The 16,196-nt window shown below is 41.2% G+C and overlaps 1 long non-coding RNA gene across 1 annotated transcript in view; it reads left to right on the forward strand.

Moving 5' to 3' along the window:
* LOC147755434 (uncharacterized) overlaps positions 1–15,820 on the forward strand; it is a 25,598-nt gene extending 9,778 nt beyond the window's left edge. The window contains exons 2-3 of the long non-coding RNA XR_015328323.1: positions 13,752–14,007; positions 14,948–15,820. This is a non-coding gene — a long non-coding RNA (uncharacterized LOC147755434). The remainder of the gene's footprint in view (positions 1–13,751; positions 14,008–14,947) is intronic.
* Positions 15,821–16,196: the final 376 nt, after the last annotated feature.

The following is a 16,196-nucleotide window of genomic DNA, read 5'->3' on the forward strand; positions in this document are numbered from 1 at the left end:
GAAAATAATGCCGCTAGCGATTACCTTTTCCGTCATGAAACTGGGCTTTGAGCAGCACGCTTGTTGTTTTCTGGTGATTAAACAGCTGGTACAATAGAGTGAGGAACCTCGAGTAGAAGGTACCGCTATAGAGCAGGCGGCATCCTTAAGGAGTTAATAGTATTTCATTCGGAGTAAGGCTACACACAAGCTTGATTCGACGAAATTTTGTTCCAGCTACGTCGAGAATAGAGTTTGTCCTTAAAGCATGCGTTACCTTTTATAGGTGTATTGCTTTGCCGCTTCTGGCTGGACGCACACGCTTTTATGACATTTTAAGGAGGTAGCGGCTTTATCAGTGTGCTCGACGGCCACAGATTCGAACCGCAATTCCATCTTGCACGTTTAGGAGTTGACCTGCCTAAGGAAAACAATCTCCGCCACTGATTTTACATTCTGCAAGTTCGACCGATGCACAGTTTCTATTCTAGTCAAAAATAATGTCTACGTGTCAGTTAGCTGGAGCCTAATGCAGGGCAATTAATTTAATTTTAAAAAATACGAGACATTGGTCTTTGACAGAGTTGCAGTAGAAAAGAAATTGATATTGGTACACAGGCTCCAAATTCACGGCGCTCATTTCATAACTGGCTTTTGCAAAGTTCAGGCGTTGCACGGAAGTACATTATTATGAAAACGGACATCTAGGTGATCCAATAATCGTCATCAAATAGGCAATATCAATAGAAACCAATTTCTAGGATGGTGCCATTCGTACAACGTACTAATAGGCCAACGAGTTGCGAAGGGCCGCTAAGGATACAAAAGTGTATGAATTTCCTTTTAGTGCCGGTGGGCCTAGTACCGTTTGGCAAGAGTCAATTGATAGTTGGAAAGGCGAAATTCCCCACCGTAAATTATAACATAATTAACCTATACTTGGCCTTCGAACTCGTCGCAGAGCGCGCGAATTTTATTCTGAAAGTCAGTTAAAAATCGAATTGAAAAAAAATACGCGTAGATTAGACGTGAGTAAGTATCTGAAGCAGATGTAACATCCAAAGCGACTATTTCAGATTTAAATGGGGAGCGATATCATGTCACTTCATTCTAGGCTAGCTTCATGACTGCTATGGCACTTAACAGCTGATGTTGCCTCGCACCACCAATCTCCTTGACTTCGTCCGTGACCTCGCGAAACGGAAACAAAACGATCACATTTGAAGATATACACATGTTTTGATACGGTGCATGATATGCGATATTGCTGTAAAATTATACGTGTCTATATATGATCCGAAAAAATACAAAGAAGCTTACTATAGTATAGTAATCTTAGATAAGCTTACTATTGTAATAATATTATTGCAAATATTCAGTTGAAGTTTAAGATAACTTGAAAATCGATCTTCATATATATATATATATATATATATATATATATATATATATGAAATCAGTTACCATTATTATTTAGCTGATTCTTGCATTATTCTAAAAAAGAAATATACTTCAAACTTAGGAGTCTTAATTTTTGAGATACTTTTAGACAGCACATTGAAAGCCCGAATTTCCAACAAATTTCACATGACTAGTCACATACAAATACACATGAGAACGTACCTGAAAGCATCTTACCTTTAAGATACATGCGACCAATTCAATAACAATGTTTTTGCCGTTTTTGGTTTCACCAGCGGATGTTTCAGTTCAGACAAGCCGAAATTCTTCTTCTTTCAGCCAATAATAAATAACAAAGTTCATCCGTATGAAGGAAAATTGCTATGTTCGTCTGTCTAGTGGTGCGCCTGTTTTGTCGCGTCATATGATTGTTTGGCCTAACTGAAAGGATGAGGCTAAACAAACTTGGTCGTTATTTCTCAACACCTGTCGTTCGCGCCTTCCTCCTGCTGGGCTTCATTTAGCCGTACGATGTTCGAAGATATCGTGATTGCAAGATCCGAGTATTTCCACAATATAACCGATTTTACGGTGGCCATTGACGTTGTTGTAAATTTAGTTATTGGTTCTATTTTTGTTGTTATCAAGTTAAAGTGACCGTGCGAAAGTGCTGTTAATGCTGACTCTACCGCCACCGTCATTGCCCTGCTGAGCCTATTGATTGCTGAGCTTCTCAAGCAGCTTCTTGTGACGCCGACCATTGTAGGGTGATAGCAATAATGATAATAATAATAACAACAATGTGATAGAAATTTTCGTCGTGAATTTTTTCTTGTCCTTGGTTGCCTCTGGCGCTGTGGTGGTTGGTGGTCGCCGTGTTCGTTCTGCACAGCCGTTAGAACGATAGGCGGCAATTTTGATTTAATCAATTGCTAGAAACGTCAAAGTAGGAAAAACGTTCGTGCGGAGCTAGATACTCTAGTAGACGAGTTGGATTAAGCCTTCGCCATTTCTTTTTCGTCAATGTGAAGCACCGGAATGACTCCCGGACGCCGGTCGTCGCAGCGGTTAGCCGTGATATTGAGCTGGCTGCCAATCATTGCCGCTAGCCCGTAGGCCCAAACCAAATCATTCGTTCATCCTTATTATAAACTGCTCCCTGTCGCTTGGCTTCACTAACTTCTTACTAACTCCGCCAAAGATAGAACATATCGAATGAGTCAACTGTTTCCCATGGCAAGTTCATAATGGATGCTAAGTGAATAAACGAATGACTACTAGTACATATATCAATGACTAACTTGTTAAGTTAATACCTTTTGTGATAGTTCTACTATATTGTCACATTGTGCTTCATAGACAAAAAAAAAGAGCGCGACGTTGGTTGTACGCTTTAAATGGCGTACATTTTCTAGATTAGGCGGATTGTAACCTAATGGTGGGAATATTTTTCCATATTATTATAATAACAACATGTATCAATCCCGGGCCGTAACAGAGTTACGGCTCAACTACGAATTTCTATCATAATTATAAAGCTCGTGACGGTTGTAGCTAAAAGTGGATAGGCATAAGGCCGAATAAAAACTCATTTATTATTTATCATTGGCTAGACTTTTCTAGCAGGAACCGACTAAGCAATCGTTCAATCATCTTACATATTTATTAGGGTTAGATATAACGGCTTCACTCGGAAGATATGAGTCCCGTACGTCCATTTGTCAATTTGATAAGCATCAGTGTACTTTCTCTCTCCCTCTCCCTCTCTCTCTCCCTGTCCCCCTCTCTCTCTGCCCCTCTCCCTTTCTCTCTTTCTGCGTATGCATATATGTTTTTCACGAAAAAAAAAAGGCACACTTTTAAATGAAAGTGGTTTGATTATCGTTATCTGTAGTTAGCTGTTTTGAAACTCTTTCCCAATTTGCCTTGTCGTCGAACTTGCTGCGACTACTCGAGCTATTCAACTGTTTCCATAGCTGTTTATCATGTTTTCTTTCCAAGCTTTGTTTGTGTGGGGGATATTGTCGATCGGGCCATCGTAGCTAGTCCAACGTTTTGTACGAAAAAAGGGTATAATTTGCTTATAAAAACGTCTGATTTCGTTTTACAGATGTTCACTGTAAAGCAAAAAACATTCTGTTTTTTTGATACTTTGATAATTGACTTGTTCTGTGCCCCTCATGCATTCTGAAAGCTATGTGATACATTAATATACAGTTTCTAAAACCAAGTAGGCGACAAGGGTAAAATAACGGCAAGTAACACGGCAGACCTAATCACCATTGTACCCATTCCTTTGAGTACGTTGCCACTGTAAACGTGATACAAGGCCAGCCTCATTTTCTTTGTTATGAGTGCAAGTGTTTCACGCACAACAAAATACCAACAACCAAATATTAAAAAAAAACGCTGTTCTGCCTCGCAGATTGTCAACATTGTCCTCTAATCAATCTTCTATAAGCTTGCCCTACCAGCTTGACTTTAACACAGTCTTTATTTTCATCACATGCTGATGTGCTTCTTGAATAGCAATTCATCGTTTCGCGGCTAGCCTTAATTATAGTTAGGATTAACTGTTACTTTCGATTAAGTCTACGAAAAAGTTTATTATATTTTTTTTGCCTCACTAAACTTCCTTTCCAGAAATACTTTTAGTTACCTGCAATTGCCGCGGCAGTCCTTGCTGCCGGAATTGCTCCGCCAACGTCAAATATAAGATATCAACCCTTTTGCTCTCGTCAGGCCGCTCCTCCTTTTCCAACGGCTTTTCTTCTTTGGCAAAGCTGGCATCCGTTCACTTCATTCTCGGGATGATTCGCTTTATTACTCTTTTTTTGCTTCCGCCACCTCCTTTCACCTCGTTCTACCTCGAACCCCAGCAGAACCGACAAAGCGCATGTTTTACCTCTAACTACTTTACTGCCCCAGTAACGGAGAAGCAGTTGCCAAGCAAGCTAAAAGAAGAGCCGTTTACAAGAGCAAGGAGAAAAACCGAAAGGCTTACTCGAGGCCACCATCACTTTAGGCGATACTACGTCACGTGACGAGGCCATTTCATCTTATTCATCGAGATCTTTCTGGGTGACCCCAGATTTCTACCTCTCCCGATCCTGCTTTAAGCCGTTTCTCTGCCTCCCGAGATCTGATATACGTAAGCCAGCTACGCGGGAGATCGACTAAAATCACGGCAACTGTAGCAGTGCTTTTCTTGATTAAAATTCAACACATCTCTATTTAAATTCTAGGAACGAGTTAGCAATAGCGGTAGATGCCCCAAGCACTCACTTCTACCACTCACCCTTTAAGCCTTGAACTAAATGATTGGGTTTGCCAAAGTTCTAGCTGGCTCTCCTTTATGGTCGGATACCTTAATGAGAACCAGCAACTTCAGAAGTCTTGAAGCCAGTCCTGTCTACTCTTCCACTAATAGCGGCGGTTCAGACTCGAAACAGCGGCGGCTGTCCTCTAGATTGGTGTTGGCTTCATTGTCTTCTTCGCCGTGTATCTAGACTTCTGTTGCTCCATCGTTGCTCGGTTTTCCTTCTACGCAATACAGCGTTTTTTGCATAGGGTTCTACACCACTATTTATGATATGTTTGTGAGGCCACCACGGTGGCAAGCAACGCCGGCAATGAATGATCGTTTCTGGCCCTTCTTTCCCCTCTCCGCGCTCTATTTCACACACAATTGGGTTTAAGCGGTACGAAAAGTGGCGGTAGTAAAGCAGATTTACGGGATTTCTTTTTCGGGAAACTCTTGATGCGCCAAAGGGAGGCGTTTCTCCCCATCTATGTAGTCTGACCCTGAAATCAACTGGCAGTAGCCGTTTAACTTCCCATTCCGTTGCTTACCTCCCGCCACCTCTGCCTTTCACTCGTGCTCCCTAGTCCATATACTCGTCGCGGACAAAGGGAAACAAAGCAAGACTGGATGGCGACCCGATACAGGGGTTCGATGCTGTACGTGCTCGCCCTAGCCGATCAGTATATTAGTGTAGTCGGCTGAACATACAGCTCCGTTTAGTCCGCCTTCTCTTCCCATCTCAACCACTCTGGTCCTGGCAGTTAGATGTGTGTTGAGTATGTTGGACATGTTATATATCCAGTGGGTGAGATTGTGTGACGCAGGCGCTTCTGAGTGTGCTGTGTGTGTGACAAGCATTGATTACGACGCGCGTTGCCTATTGCCCACGTTCGCTCAGCGCCACCGGCAAACAACTGCCTCCATAATGACAACGATCTAGCGGCCGGAATGTTAGAGCGGCTTTCCTAACACCTCGTGAGCTACCCGTATAACAAGCGACAGTGCAAATGCCTGTCACGACGCGGCTAATAGCAGTCAGTTAGCTAGCAGCTAGCCTCCAGTTCTCGTGGCTGTAATTGTTCTCAATATCCCCTTCTATCTGGGTTATTTTGCCTCTCATTTTATCTTCCATACTCCCCGAAACCTCTCTTGGCCTTGTGTAAGTACTAGTGTAGTCACAAATAACCCTTCCCTTTTTTTTTCGGTCTCTCTCTCTTCTGCTTAAAAGAACTGCTGTGGTAAGTAATTTTGATTTATTTACTGCATTCTTCGTCGATGCACTACCCTCGTCCTTTTTAAGTAATGGTGGTGCCGATGTAATCGAAGCTTGTACTCCCAAAATTCTTGACGCCCAAGTCTCGGAGTTCCCTTATCATTTTGCTGTCGTTATTACATGATGAGTCTATGGACAGCAAATTCCGTGCATGTGGATAATGTGTGGGGTGTGGACGTACGGTCACGCGCCAAGAGGCTATACACTCGTATTTCTACATAACGGTATAGCAGCCTGCTATACGCCTGCGCGGGAGAGTATATGTATAACTAATTATATGTGTTTTGTGTTACAATATTTGTTGTCACACACCATTGCGTTCACCACAATTCTTGGACGGGTCGACAAAGGCAAAACAAGCAAATGTATTTGTTGATACTGTTTGGGTATTACAGATTTGCGGCCCTATCGTGTCGGGCTGTACGTCTGACTTTTCTCAAATAGTGATGTGCAACAATGAATAATAAGGTTAATAGAACAGAAAGGCAATATCGGATTGCTCTTGGCTCAGCTTACGAACGCAGTTGTACGTTATAACTACTTCATTGTTTGGCTTCCTCGAGCCAAGCAGTTGCTGACTTGACTGTGGAGGAATAGAAATGTAGACTTTACTAACGCGCCATAGCTGGACCAGTAATCCGTGTCTCGAGCCCAATACCAATGCCCAGTATTTTCGTCGACGAAGGAATAAAAGTCGCAGCCAAGAAGAACGCACCGGGTGAGGAGACTAAACGTTGCAGTCGAAATCTCTTATGCCACTGTGTTGGCTATCCTACGCCGAAACGTCGGACAGAAATTCGGACCAAGAAAGAAGCTTTGTTGTCAATTCAGCATTGGTAGAAGAAAGCAACGGTCCGTTCGTAGAGACTTGTATTAGTTGTTCTGTCTGTGTAGAGCAGAGCTAGGTGTTTCTGTCGTTGGCAGGCTGCCGTGTAACAGACGCACTCGTTTGTGCCTGCTAGGGTTCGGATTAGCCATGTCAGCATGGCAAGCCATTAGCTCAACATAAATTGATTTTACTACAAAATAAAATGGCCGAAAACACTCGTACCAAGAATTTGAGAAGTGTACAGTTCTAGTTTAATAAGTTAGCTCCTAAATAACTGCGGTGGGAAGATACGAAGTTCGACATTTTTCTTGTTCTTCATTGTTCTTTACTATAAGTCGCCGATCACTTCCAAGACGTTGCTACAGCCACATCTTGCCTTTCTTAATAATTATAATATCGAAAGCATGTGATGACAGGCCAAACATAAAATTATTCCTTATAAGATGTGCAATCCTGTCGATGCAGGGTGAAGTAGAACTTGTAGTATTTAACGATAACAAGAAGACTTCAGCGAAGCATATTCACTTGAGAGAGCGTTTTTTTTTTCTAAACAACAAAAGTAGTCCGAATTATTGTAGATTCAACCTCATAGCACTACTCTTTTATCTCGTATGTTATCAAACCTCGAAAGTCTTTTTCTTTGTTGTTTTTAACCAGCTACGCTGCCTAGCCCCATAAAACCGAAGACAACATCGCGTAGGATAGCCTTATTATTTTTACTATTATCAATTAGAAATAAAAGAAAGTATAGCATTTTTATATATTATACTTTAAGTGTACATATGTTTGTTTTTCAATTCTAAATGGGATCGGTGTTTAGTCGCGTCGGTGCCGATATTGAAAGGGACCGTCATACTAACACGTTCATTAGTAGCACACCTGTCGCTTCGTATCAGCCTAATGCATATTATAATTTTATGTCGATGATAGCCGTTGCCGCATCAGCGGTGCATCGAAATATTCGAACGTCTTCCATGGCCTTCCATCGAATCGCATCGCATTAAATAATAGATCCGGTTCCTGACAGGGTGCTACTTACTTAGATATATGATTATAACGCAAATGCAAGAAGAAGACAGAATTGCAGCTCGCCGCAATGACCACACGAAATCTAAATGTCAATACTTCTTAACCTGCATTGCCATTCCATTTATAGTTAGGCGTACGCATTTTATTTAGCACTATCAAAACCAACGTTCAGGAACAATATAGAAATAGCTAAAACTGATACATCTGCCCATCAGGTGATTATGAAACAGCGACCTATTGCTTGAATGGTAACTATCCAATCATCGATGATGAGTACTCAACTAGCATACAGTTGATAGAGGACATACGGTTGCGTTTGCCCTATCACTAAGGAGTTTGTTTTTCATTGACCTGAGTTAGTGATGATTATAGAAAGAGCCTTTGCACTATTCGATGTCAGGCTGAAATAAAATGACTGAAATAAAAAGGACCAGCAGGAAAGTGTATTCAGTTTAGTACAAGGAGACATGACAAGCGATGCGACGGTGTCGAGAATCCTATAAAATATACCGTTTGCAAATTTAATACACGCTACAGAGTTTAAATTCGTATACTAATCGGCATTCGCTAGAATTTTCAATTCATGTCATAAAGGACAAATAGAAATATATAGAACCTCACATAGAGATTATTAGATTTTGGATCTATATACACGTCGTTCAAACACGAAGGAAGTCCTTGACCAAGGCATGGCTATTTTCGCGGCTTTGTTAACCGTCCGTATTAAGGCCCGATAAAAATATGTTGCAACAAAACACCAATGGGAAACGCTCAAGCGCCGATTGTATATGCAGTGAGCTGAGAGTTACCTGTTTCTACCATTCGGCTACGAAGAATCAAAAGTTTAGCTCAAAGACGCGTTCAATTCTTTGAAAAAATTAGGGAATCGTTTTTAAGTCCTGTCAGAAAATAGGTTCAGTGATTGTTCTAAGAAAACCGAAGCCCTTTAGTTATAATACAGCAGAGTAAAAAAGATTTTAACTGGGCACCACGCTGATATCGTGATAACAAGAATAACCACGGCAATCAGAAATAGAATTTAATGCGTTAATAATTATGGATATTATCATTATTAGATATGTCTGCATACTTATATATTTATAAAGATCTCTATATATTTGTATGTGTTGGTTTGTCTAGCTAAGACGGCCTACGTAGGGCGATCGCTCCTACCTTATATTTGTAGACAGGTAGGGTCTGATAATAGGATTGGTTGACCATTCGACATATGATGCCTTACCTGGTGAGTATCTCGTATGCGAGAGATGGTTTCGTTGTATAAGTTTGATCTGCTTTGGGGCAATTCGTTCGGCAAGCATTAATAGTAAATTTAAACAGGGTTCTTGCTCTCAAGATGTGAATTTTTTAATCAAGTTAGATTCTTCTTTAATAAAACGTTTTTCAATTTTATATTAAACGACAGAACAGTAATTCGTGTGAAAACAGCTAAAAGCGCTACGTACGTCTATGTAGATATTGGAAAACCGATTAGCCACGATGGGATAGCAAGATCAGTGTAGGAGGGTATCATGGTCACCAGGACGTTTCGACGGAAATCTGGGTTAGCTGACAACCTAATAGGTTTACTCTTGAACGGTTATGTAAGGCCTCAATATCAGCAGTATAGCATCCATTTTATAACAATGAAAGAGCAGAATAATTGCGAAGAAGGAACGACATTACGGGGTTACCAAGACGAGCTGATGCTCTAACTGAATCAGAGACATCGATTCACTCTAATTAAAAAGCTAACGGGGTTCGTGTAACAGAGTCTGTACGAACTGAGGTAGCTCTAACCATGCAAAATCGCGCCCGATCTGTTTTTCGGCTGCCTGCAGCACAAACTAAATTCGAAATATTAGAGCAAATCCAAATACGGAAATGTAGCAACTGGGCAGGGATCTGCAGAAAGACAGGGGTTGGTATGCATCGAAGTTATGATCTATCTGGGTCGGGTGTGATATCAACGAATCAAATTAGTTAAAGCAACGATAAAACAGTTGATGGTTACAATTTTACGTGCGATGCTGTTATTAACAATTGCTTTACCTTATTTTTCCTCCCGTAGGAACTCAAGTTCGAACCTGGCATAGGTCAGCATTGTATATATTACATTAGACTTTGTGGAATATGTGAGTGTTTGACGGAAGGCTGGAGTACAGAGTAATATACATATTTAGGCACATGAACGCTTAAATTTCCCTTAACCTATTCAAGAATATCCACATACGGAAACACGCTCGCAGGTCTATCCTGCTCTGAGAGCCACTTCAGCATATATAAGTTGCTTCAGCAGTTACCGCTGATACAAGTTCACATCCGAGTGGAAAAATTATGAAAATTCATTAATTAAATATTCAAATGGCAGCGATGGTCGGTTGACTACGGAATACTGTAAACTTCCTTAGCTAAATTGTGCTGCACATTGGTACAATAATAGTTCTATATATATACATAACTATTATTATTATTACCGCTTATTACGTCAAAAAATACTTAATTTTGAAATGTAGGTTTGTTGAAACGTCACTGTTCGGCCTCACTCAACCGCTTGTTAATCTGCCCGTCCCCGTAGCAACGACTTCATCGCTCTCTCGTATTATAATCGGGTTTCATTGCTCATATGATATAATTCATGGCTTTTCCTTTAAAGTCTAATGAAAAACCCAGTGGCAACACATTTATTTTAGCCACTGCACAATTTCTTTCTTTTTCTCTCTCACTCGCTCTTTCGTGCTAGTTTTATTTTCTGCTATTATTAGCTTTATCGACCACTTGGCTTTGCTCGTTTTTCCTGTCGTTTATCCGCAGGCGCCCGAAACTTATCTCAATCGTTTACGCTTCTATTGTCGTTAACTAAACTGTTTCAAACAGCCGGTCTGTGGCTCGTAAACACAAAAGTATCAACTTCATTGAGCAATAGAAAACATCGGGGTTCGAACGCGCATTGGATGTGTCAGGTCAGCAATAGCATTAATAGTTAGCTTAATAGTAATGGCAACGTGGTCGGCCCGTTCAGTAACGTGACATCCGTAAATCACTTCAAGCAGCAGAAAGAATCACTTTGTAAATGATAGGAAGCATCGCTCGAGTTCGTCAATTCATATATCGAAGTCCTACATCAGCCAGGTGAGGTTAGGCAGAAAGAACGCTTAGCTTCATCGCTTCGTCTTCGCCGGCTTAATTTTGCACAGAGGCCGGGCTGAACGATGCAGAACGCGCACAGCTGGCCTTCCCCCAAACTATCTGCCGCTGGCCTGTCTCCAATGTCTGGATCGTACCGACTCGATCGGTTTCGCTGTAGACTGACTGTTGGAGCTGCGTGGCCCACCAGCGTACGTGAGTACGGTTACTCCGCGTTGAAGCTAAACTGCTGGCACCTGCTGGCAGTGGTGACGCCAGCAACAGCAGTACCGGCAGCTCCAATATAATGTCCCCGCAATTTATTTCATTTTTATTAGATTGCTACTTGAGCCATTTCGGCCGTCTCCATCAGGGGTACGCGGGTGCAATGCTCGTGCACAACACCTCACCAATGCCAATTTCCCAGCCAGCTCGGGGTCAATCCTGGCTTTCCCCATGTGGCCTGAGGAGTCGAACGGAGCAGGCGCTGAGGGGTTAGAGTAAAGTCGGCCCTTCGGCTAAGCCGTCGCTCAGCCCCGTTTCGTTAGGCGATGCGTAGCCATTGCATGTAGATTATAACTATTTCGACTACCGTCTAATCTGCCCACTGGAGACCGATATTCATTTCCGTAAATATTCAGCGCTTTAGCAGGCATCTGAATTACCAAGTAATATTTATGGCGACTATTTGAGAAGGCAATTTTGGTACCGCTTTAACTTATACGACATGTGTGATAACAAGTAGCACACTGATCGTTCTATAAAACAAAATGATTTTTCATCGCATTTCATCGTTAAGAAAAAGGGCTTTGTGTTCAACTAGAGCATCATTTTGTTAGAGTCCGCAATGGTGGTCTCTGTGAAACCAATATGATTATTGTCTTATATACAAATCTGTATGCATTTATGTAAGTTTATTAACATCGGCATATGTATTTGGCATCGCCTCGCCTACGGAACCATAGGCGTTCGTATATATATATATACGAACGAATATAGGCTATATATGAAGCTCTTTCGAAAATATGAAAGTACAAAGAACGCTTGTCGATCTGTATGATAATTTGGATACGAATCAATAAGCCACAGACGCTGAATATATATATGTATATATAAGGTGCGAGAATTCCAGTGCAATCTAAAATCGGGTAAAAAGGACAATTTTTAAGCTACTAGCCATAATGGCACATGATACTCGATGACTGCTTCTACTGGATGTTTTCAGCAAAATAATAAGAAGTTTAACTTATTGACTTGAAAATAAGTTGAATACTTGAAGTTGTTAAAACTGCACCTAAAAGACTTATGCTTCGTAAAAACATTCCAACTTCTTTTCTGTTTATATATAACTTTGTTAATACGTTACCTGAATAGCGAGTTACGAATGGCAAAATCTTCTGAAAGACATAATTTAGCGTATTGGTCTTCGCAAAGTGCGCTAGCGCCAATCATGATAACGGCATGCTACGCGTGACTAGATTTGCTCCTCTGTGCCTATTTAGCTACGCGGCTAAGTGATTTCGCTATAATTGCTTCTCTATCATAAGATCTTTCTGCACAGTTCGCTTCACACCACCGTGACATGTTTGCAATTGAAACGGATTTTCACTCCAGCATCGACCTAGCGTTGACTCGACTCTGGCACAGACTTCTAGCGCTTTCAGGACCAAAAACAAGATAATTCTGTGACTTAAATATATAGCTTTCTAGGCACCCAATTCAAGTTAGTGTCTGTGTCATCTGTTTCGAGGATATTTTCCGCGAGCCCCGAGCGTAGCTTGACGCACACGGTCGTTTTAGCGGGATGGACCCTCTAGTCGTCCGTCAATTTCCTTATTCATCATTTGAATTCCTTATGGATATGTATGCATCTATAGAATCAAGAGGGCAGCACGCTGGTATAATAATACCTAAGCCGGCACTCGATTCATTGTTTGATTGGCAAATAAGCTAAGCGCTTTATAGTCGGGCTTCGCCCCGACCCCATGGCATTCATTTACATTTTCATAGTAAATATATTACAGAAGTTACTTCTATTACCCACAATATCATTAACCATCGTGTTCATATCTCGTAGTAAACTACTTAAGTACTAACCTGCAGTAATAATTTAAGCGCATGTGCACAGTATAATTTGCGACGCCATGTTAATAGCCAGCTATAATTAGGAGCCGTATTTCAAAGGTAAGCGTTGTTTACATATTTGGCAAACGGGCAATTGGCATTGACTGGTAAGTCTAACACGGCTCCTTCATGAAGAGACTTCGGCAAGTGAGACTGGGACATGCATCAATCTCTTTGCCATTGACGCTTCGTAGTGATGCAATTAGCCTGTACACCCTTGTGTGCAGCGGTAAGAAGAACTGTTTGCTACAATCTAGATAGAATTAGCTATCATTCTGCTCTAGAAACGTGTTTAGCCGGATGTTATTTTCGCTGCTTGTGTATAAAGGATAACTTCAGGACTCAAATACTGTAGTGTATCGGTTGTTAATGGAGGTTTAAATTAACGAAAGCCATGTCAAGACGGTCAGATTAAAGGATGAACTTTTTGGTAAGGTGATATATTTCAATATGGCGTAAAACTGACTGATTTTATCAATTTAAAGGGTAAGTACAAATAGGAGAGATATCTCCGTTCATCAAGACGTTCTGCCTTAACGATATGACTCTATCATTTTGCTGTTTGCTTGACAAATTAGAAATTTTCACAGAGTGCTGAAGGATATTCCATATAACGTAATCAGATATTTTACTTTAACACACGTCATTTTTTGATAAACCTGGTTTTTTCCTCCCACTCCTTGTCACAGTATAGGTCACTGACAGGTCTCGCACCGGCGACCACTGGCCAACCTTGAGCCTTGGAATCTCCTAAAATAGGCGCACAAATGAATTCCGATCACCTGTTACCGAGCCTGCTGCACAAGGTGGACCTCATACGCGAATCACATTCGTCTTTTGAAAATAATTCGACCCATGGAGCTCGCCGCCGTAAGTGTGAATGCAAAGGCTGCGGGGACCGGATTGCCTGAGAAGGAAATATTCAAAATATCAAATGTTTTCGAAGTAAGCTTGCATGGCCACTTGTAATATGCACATACCTAAATAATATTTACGTAAAAATCATTGACAATTTCCTTTATAAAATTTAACGTCATAATCTACGACGCCTGCTGGGTCGTTTCAAAAAATGCTCGAATTCCCTGAATTAGCTTCGTAAATGAGATCGACGAAGATGTAATTTTACTTAACGTTACCGTTACACAGTTGTATTTACATCAGTTACTACGCTGGGTAGTCGATGAGTTGCGATATCGTAAGATGGAGGCTTTTGTTAGTCAAACAAAATTCGTCCGGGAAGTACTACCGCAACAGTCATATTGTTCTTAAATTTATGTCGCTGGTGTTGTTAAGAAAGGCATTAGATATCTAACACTGCTTTTATTGGATCGATAGCTTGAGTCGCCATTTATCTCTTTACCGGAAAAATCGTGCTGGAAAGAAAAGGCCAACCCGACAGGCGGATAATCAGCACCGACTGAAGATTTCCATTTCAAAGGCGTTTCTTGTTCTATACTCTAACCGTGTTTTAGCGGCTCACATTTTAGATTTTGTTTTATCGGTTTACGACGGCCGACCCAGATCCAGTAGCGCGGAGCCAAGTCTCAAGCAACGGCTTTCCGGGCTGTCAGTCAGCGCTCTGCACTTCGAACACGTATCAGAAAAAGCTATGAACGCTAAGTACGCACTGAGATCAAAAGTCTCTTTGAAGCCTCGAAGGTCGCGGCGTTGACGGACCGGGAGGGATCAGCGGGAAGAAAACGGCCTTGAAGATGCCGCAGGTCTCATGTTTCAATGAGGTTACCCTGCATTCAGTTCTGCTGGTCCCGTCCATTTCGACTGTCCCGCTTATCTCTATCTACCTCCGCTAACCCTTGGACTAGGCGCTGTTCGAAAGTCTATGATAACTTCTGATTCTGAACCGTTTCTCGTGAATTCTTTACAGAGAAGTCAGAGGATCGGGAAACAAGCACAAGAGGAAAAAGGAATACTAAAGTATACATAGGGAATTCAGCTCTAGCAATATCGAGAACACAAAGAATAGTTCAAGTGAACGTCCGGTGGAAAGTTCGTTTTGCAGGAAATTACTGTATACGTCTCAATCGCAGATAAACCCGACCGCGTTTTTAGGATTTCGCCCAAAGTTTCAAACGCCGTACAATGATATTCCATCAATATTGTTTTTGTTTCTGACATGTCCCACTCCGGTGACCTTTCATTCAGTTCTGTAATATTTTACACAAGTAGAGAAACACAAAACGAACGCGCCATGGCGAAGACTTGTATGAAGAGTCAATGATGAAGTCACGAGTTTATTTTGGAATTCTTTTGAAATAACCTTTTTTCTGACCGGTGAAATATTATTCTTATGAAATATTAGTGTTAGTTATTCATACGTCGCACTTAGCCGAGGTATAGGACTTACCAGAGTTTATACGCTTTACATAAATTACAACAAAATTTTGCATGACTCGGAACCGTTTTTACAAAACAATTGACAAAGTGTTTCCGAACGGCTTTATTAAAACATTGCATAAGTAAATATGCCACAAATCATCTATTTGATAGACTGATTCTGTCAATCCATCCGTAATTTGGCCGGACGTGATAATCAATGGACATACGCACTATGCACTAATACGAGAAGTCAGCGTCTCAAGGGTCCATTGCGGAAATTCAGCTTCAATTATACCAAATTAAACTGTATTTAGGGAACGTCCTGTTGGTGACCACAAGTACTTGCTGCACAAAAAACAGTCTTCATCAAGATTAGCAGTCAAGACTATCAGTTATACAACCTCGTCTGCACAAATCGCCAACCGCTAGCCCCATGGCTGCGAAAATTATTATTAAAAAAAAAACATATGTAGTAAAAATTAGTTTCAGTCTGAATGTAACCTGGTTGTTGTTCTTGTCTAGCTAGTTATATTGAGTTCGTATTGGCGTCCTTGTCTTCCAGTTTTACAGCAACTAGAAATATTCATTGTGCAGTTTGTCTTGAGTGAAGCTCGATTAAATTAGAAAGTTACGAAACGCCACTAAGATCGGCGCAGAGCCTTCTGCATGTGGTACTACATACATTATAGGTCCTTGATAGGCTGATACGCTGCTTAATATCTGCTGGTCTGGCAAGCGTTCGTAGGTTTTCGTCCCATTGGATACTCGACTTGAAAGACACCGGCCGACCTCTTCGA

This window comes from Varroa destructor, unplaced genomic scaffold, assembly GCF_002443255.2.
Source record: "Varroa destructor unplaced genomic scaffold, Vdes_3.0 BEIS01000005.1, whole genome shotgun sequence".
Lineage (NCBI taxonomy): Eukaryota > Metazoa > Arthropoda > Arachnida > Mesostigmata > Varroidae > Varroa > Varroa destructor.